The sequence below is a fragment of the Cervus canadensis genome, chromosome 14 (genome assembly GCF_019320065.1).
Source record: "Cervus canadensis isolate Bull #8, Minnesota chromosome 14, ASM1932006v1, whole genome shotgun sequence".
Classification (NCBI taxonomy): domain Eukaryota; kingdom Metazoa; phylum Chordata; class Mammalia; order Artiodactyla; family Cervidae; genus Cervus; species Cervus canadensis.
In genome coordinates, this window is record NC_057399.1 from 34325179 (window position 1) to 34331178 (window position 6000).

The following is a 6000-nucleotide window of genomic DNA, read 5'->3' on the forward strand; positions in this document are numbered from 1 at the left end:
TATAGCAGGAGGGAGGGTGAGAGAAGGCATTCAGTGGTCAGAGGTATTAGTGTAAGATTTCTGTAGTTTAGATTGTGTTGATAAGATTTAGGGTGTGGTCCTCAGAGTAGGATGGAGGTGAAAGTCATTTCACCCTATTAACTTTTTGTTTTTTTTTTAATTGATAATCCATATGGCATAAAATTCACCCTTTTAAAATGTACAGTCCCGTGGTTTATAGTATATTCACAACACTGTGCAGCCATTACTACTATCTAATTCTAGAATTAAATACCTAGATTTGATTGACTAGTGTTATTTTGCCTTCATATATTATAGCACTTTAAAAAAATGTTCCATTTGCTTCTGCTGCAGCTCCTGGAGACTGAGAAGCATAAGGAAAATTTTCATGAGAAAATACTGAGTATGAAGAATTCTTCTGAACATATTATTTATTATACTTGATACACTTGGCCAAATGGAGATGTGCCTCCTGTCGATTCACCAGGTTTGTGACTGTGGTGCTGTGAACCCTTTCAGTGGAAGGCAGAGGACGAAGTAGGAAGGCACACCCTGGCTCCCTAGCAGAACTTCCCTTGAAGATAAGGGCCCGGAGACTGGGGGTTGGGGGAGTGTGGCCCTCAGCTTCAGCAGTCCCCAGGAATGCTAGGGCACAGCCCTTCTGCAGCAGGTCTTTGGGGACAGATAAACCCCTGACACCACACTCAGCGATGAGCCTCTCTCACCCTCCTGGTGAGAGTTCCAAGGAGTTCCCGTGGAGGTCACCTCTCTGATTCATTGCACCTGTTCCCTTCCAGGAGTACCATGGACAAACTGATCTTCTCCCCCACCCTCCTCCCCTGGGCAAGTGTTCTTTTGTTCCCATAAATTATTTAGAAGCAAATGTGACCTAACCTGAACTAATTTGAGGCTGTTTATATTCTTTAACTCACTTGGTGTGAATATTCAAACATATCACAGTAAAAAATGTGTTGGGTGTTAGGCAGTATATAATAATTGGCATGAAATTGCCTCTCTAAAAATCCTGAAAATTCTGCACTTACGCACAGTAAATCTATCCCCAAGAATTTTGGTTAAAGGGAGTGTGTTAAGTGTTAAGTTGCTCAGTTGTGTTCAACTCTTTGTGACCCCATGGACTGTAGCCTGCCAGGCTTCTCTGTCCATGGGATTCTTCAGGCAAGAATACTGGAGCGGGTTGCCATTCCCTTCTCCAGTGATCCTCCTGACTCAGGGATCGAACCCGTGTCTCCTGCATTGCACGCAGATTCTTTACCATCTGAGGTGGCCCACTTATTTATATCCACTGCTTGCTGGGTAGTACTCACTACGTACAGGGCCCTACTCATTTCCGTATTCCCTATGATGCTCTGCATGTCACAGGCCCTCACTGAGCCTGACTGAATGCCACTCTGACGTGTGCTCTCACTGGGCTAGGGACTAATGACATCTGTCTTAGCTTGGGCACTGAATTAACATCACCAGTACTGCTTACCAGGGAAAGACACTCTGCCAACTGTGGCTAACTGTGAGCACAGCAGGGCCCTGAGGAAGGAAACAGTGGCATCATGCCATTCTGGCTATTCATGGAAAGGGGCAGGTGTCACCAGAAGGTGGGAAAGCTCATTCGCCAAGGCCAGATCATGCTACCTAGACAGACTGTTCCTTGCTTCCATGATTCAAAAGAGAATAAACCAATTCTTCCTTGAGGCCACAAAATGGCATAAACAGGCCATGTAGGTAGAAGCATTTCTTGTTTACCCTGAAACAGAGATTTGGCCTCTAGGGTAGAGACTGAAGCCTATGAAGCTGGAAATTGAAATGTCTGCTTAATCCAGAGAATGCCCTGCATCAAGGCTTTGGGGTCACCCCCTATGGACTCTCCATGTGTGAGTTTAATGTGATATAACTATGAAACTATTTATCTCCAGCTTCCCCCTCTCCCCAAATCTAAGCCACAATGAATAAAAGGTCCCCATAATCATTTCTGCATATTTTGGTAACAAAGGAAATGGCTGTTGATGATAATAAAAACTGCTGTTCATAAATTCACACCCTTTGTTGCCATTTATAAAAGAGACCTTTTATTGCAAACCGGTTAGCAGCTGAACTTTATGTTGTCAAAGGAAATGGAGTCAAGAGAGATTAGGTTTCATCTTTAATATGGCCATTCAACAACAATGCCATTATCCTGAGTTTCAGATGAATTTAACTGAAATGTAATGAACAAAATTAGTTGTTTTATGCAATTAGGTTCCCATTTAAATAGGTTAAAAAATGAATAGGATGAGAAAAGTGTTTGACTTGATTTTCCTCAAGATGGACTCTACAGGCCTCCTCTGCCTCCTGGTTTTCTCTCCTCACTGAATAAGACACTAATAACACCCTCTTCCAACAACACAAGAGAAGACTCTACACATGGACATCACCCGATGGTCAACACCAAAATCAGACTGATTATATTCTTTGCAGCCAAAGATGGAGAAGCTCTTATACAGTCAGCAAAAACAAGACTGGGAGCTGATTGTGGCTCAGATCATGAACTCCTTATTGCCAAATTCAGACTTAAATTGAAGAAAGTGGGGAAAACCACTAGACCATTCAGGTATGACCTACATCAAATCCCTTATGATTATACAGTGGAGGTGAGAAAGAGATTTAAGGGACTAGATCTGATAGAGTGCCTGAAGAACTATGGACGGAGGTTTGCGACATTGTACAGGAGACAGGGATCAAGACCATCCCCAAGAAAAAGAAATGCAAAAAAGCAAAATGGCTGTCTGAGGAGGCCTTACAAATAGCTATGAAAGGAAGAGAAGTGAAAAGCAAAAGGAAAGATATTTCCATTTGAATGCAGAGTTCCAAAGAATAGCCAGGGGAGAGAAGAAAGCCTTCCTCAGCGATCAATGCAAAGAAGTAGAGGAAAACAACATAATGGGCAAGACTAGAGATCTCTTCAAGAAAATCAGAGATACCACGGGAACATTTCACGCAAAGATGGGTTCGATAAAGGACAGAAATGGTATGGACCTAACCGAAGCAGGAAATACTAAGAAGAGATGGCAAGAATACACAGAAGAACTATACAAAAAAGATCTTCATGACCCAGATAATCACAATGGTGTGATCACTCACCTAGAGCCAGACATCCTGGAATGTGAAGTCAAGTGGGCCTAGAAAATGTCACTATGAACAAAGCTAGTGGAGGTCATGGAATTCCAGTTAACCTATTTCAAATTCTAAAAGACGAAAGTGCTGCACTCAATATGTCAGCAAATTTGGAGAACTCAGCAGTGGCCACAGGACTGGAAAAGGTCAGTTTTCATTCCAATCCCAAAGAAAGGCAATGCCAAAGAATGCTCAAACTACCACACAATTGCACTCATCTCACATGCTTGTAAAGTAATGCTCAAAATTCTCCAAGCCAGGCTTCAGCAATACGTGAACCGTGAACATCCAGATGTTCAAGCTGGTTTTAGAAAAGGCGAGGAACCAGAGATCAAATTGCCAACATTCACTGGATCACTGAAAAAGCAAGGGAGTTCCAGAAAAACATCTATTTCTGCTTTATTGACTATGCCAAAGCCTTTGACTGTGTGGATCACAATAAAATGTGAAAATTCTGAAAGAGATGGGAATACCAGATTACCTGACCCGCCTCTTGAGAAACCTGTATGCAGGTCAGGAAGCAATAGTTAGAACTGGACATGGAACAACAGACTGGTTCCAAATAGGAAAAGGAGTACGTCAAGGCTGTATATTGTCACCCTGCTTATTTAACTTATATGCAGAGTACATCATGAGAAATGCTGGGCTGGAGGAAGCACAAGCTGGAGTCAAGATTTCTGGGAGAAATATCAGTCACCTCAGATATGCAGATGACACCACCCTTATGGCAGAAAGTAAAGAAGAAGTAAAGAGCCTCTTGATGAACGTGACAGAGAAGAGTGAAAAAGTTGGCTTAATGCTGAACATTCAGAAAAGTAAGATCATGGCATCCGGTCCCATCACTTCATGGCAAATAGATGGGGAAACAGGGGAAACATTGGCTGACTTTATTTCTGGGGACTCCAAAATCACTGCAGATGGTGATTGCAGCCATGAAATGAAAAGAGGCTTACTCCTTGGAAGGAAAGGTATGACCAACCTAGACAACATATTAAAAAGCAGAGACATTACTTTGTCACAAAGGTCCGTATAGTCAAGGCTATGGTTTTTCCAGTAGTTATGTATGGATGTGAGAGCTGGACTATAAAGAAAGCTGAGCGCCGAAGAATTGATGTTTTTGAACTGTGGTGTTGGAGAAGACTCTTGAGAGTCCCTTGGACTGCAAGGAGATCCAACCAGTCCATCCTAAAGGAAATCAGTCCTGGGTGTTCATTGGAAGGACTGATGTTGAAGCTGAAACTCCAATATTTTGGCCACCTGATGCGAAAAGCTGACTCATTTGAAAAGACCCTGATGTTACGAAAGATTGAAGGCAGGAGGAGAAGGGAATGACAGAGGATGAGATGGTTGGATGGCATCACCGACTCAATGAACATGAGTTTGGGTAAACTCCGGGATTTGGTGATGGACAGGGAGGCCTGGCGTGCTGCGGTTCATAGGGTCACAAAGAGTTGGACACGACTAAGTGACTGAACTGAACTGATTTTTGGAATTTAAGTATAATTTTGACTTGCCATGTTTTTTTCCCCCAGGCAGTAGGAAAGGGCGGTGGGAACCAGTCACAGAGAACTAAGGTAGAAAACACTCTTCTAGCTCAATGAGTAACAGTCCCTTGCACATCTGAACTCCCTTCCCTTCTGAGGTAAGAAAGAGGTTATTATTGAGCAGTGTCTAGCCAAAGGTAAGGAGTGATGATATAAGTACAGATCTACCCTCTGCCCCTTAATAACTTTGTGACTTGGTATGTATCTCCTGACATTGGGACCTCAGTTTTTCCATCAGTACGATGAGAATAATAAAATCCATTTCTTGAGACTGATGGTGAGACTTCCCTAGTAGTGCAGTGGTGAAGAATCCATCTTCCAATGTGAGGGATGCAGGTGTGATCCCTGTTCGGGGAACTAAGATCCCACATGCCGGGGGCAGCTAAGCCTGAGCTGCAACTAGACAGCTGTGCACTCTAGAGCCCGCACGCCGTGCCTAGGGAGCCCATGTCCCCTAGAGCCCGCACGCCGCACCTAGGGAGCCCATGTCCCCTAGAGCCCGCACGCCGCACCTAGGGAGCCCATGTCCTCTAGAGCCCATGGCCGCACCTAGGGAGCCCCCATGTCCCCTAGAGCCCGCACGCCGCACCTAGGGAGCCCACGTCCCCTAGAGCCCGCACGCCGCACCTAGGGAGCCCACGTCCTCTAGAGCCCATGGCCGCACCTAGGGAGCCCATGTCCCCTAGAGCCCGCACGCCGCACCTAGGGAGCCCCTGTCCCCTAGAGCCTGCATGCCACACCTAGGGACCCCATGTCCTCTAGAGCCCGCATGCCACACCTAGGGAGCCCATGTCCTCTAGAGCCCATGGCCACAACTAGGGAGCCCATGTCCTCTAGGGCCCATGGCCACAACTAGAGAAGCCCTTGGTTGCAACAAGACAGTCCACACACCACAATGAGAAGCCCTTGCACCACCACAAAGAACCCACCTGCCACAGTGAAGACCCAACACAGCCAAAATTTTTAAAAATAATAATAAAAAAAGAGTGCTGCTAAGTGTTGTGTGAATGTATATAAGGTATTTGGCATATTGCCCTGCTCAAAAAGTGGGAACTGCTGCTGCTATTACTGATCTTCTTTACCATCATCACCATCTTCATCCTGATCGTCAATCTTCCAACTTCTGGGACCTTGATGTGTTGAAGACCATCAACACTTCTAACTCACATTGGTATAAGCTTTCCAGGTATTACCCTACTTAACTGGAGGAAAGAGATGAGATCGCAAGGCTAATTTGCTCAGGGGGCTGGGAGGGTTGGCAGTCTTCTTGGGGAGAGTGACAGAAGCTGGT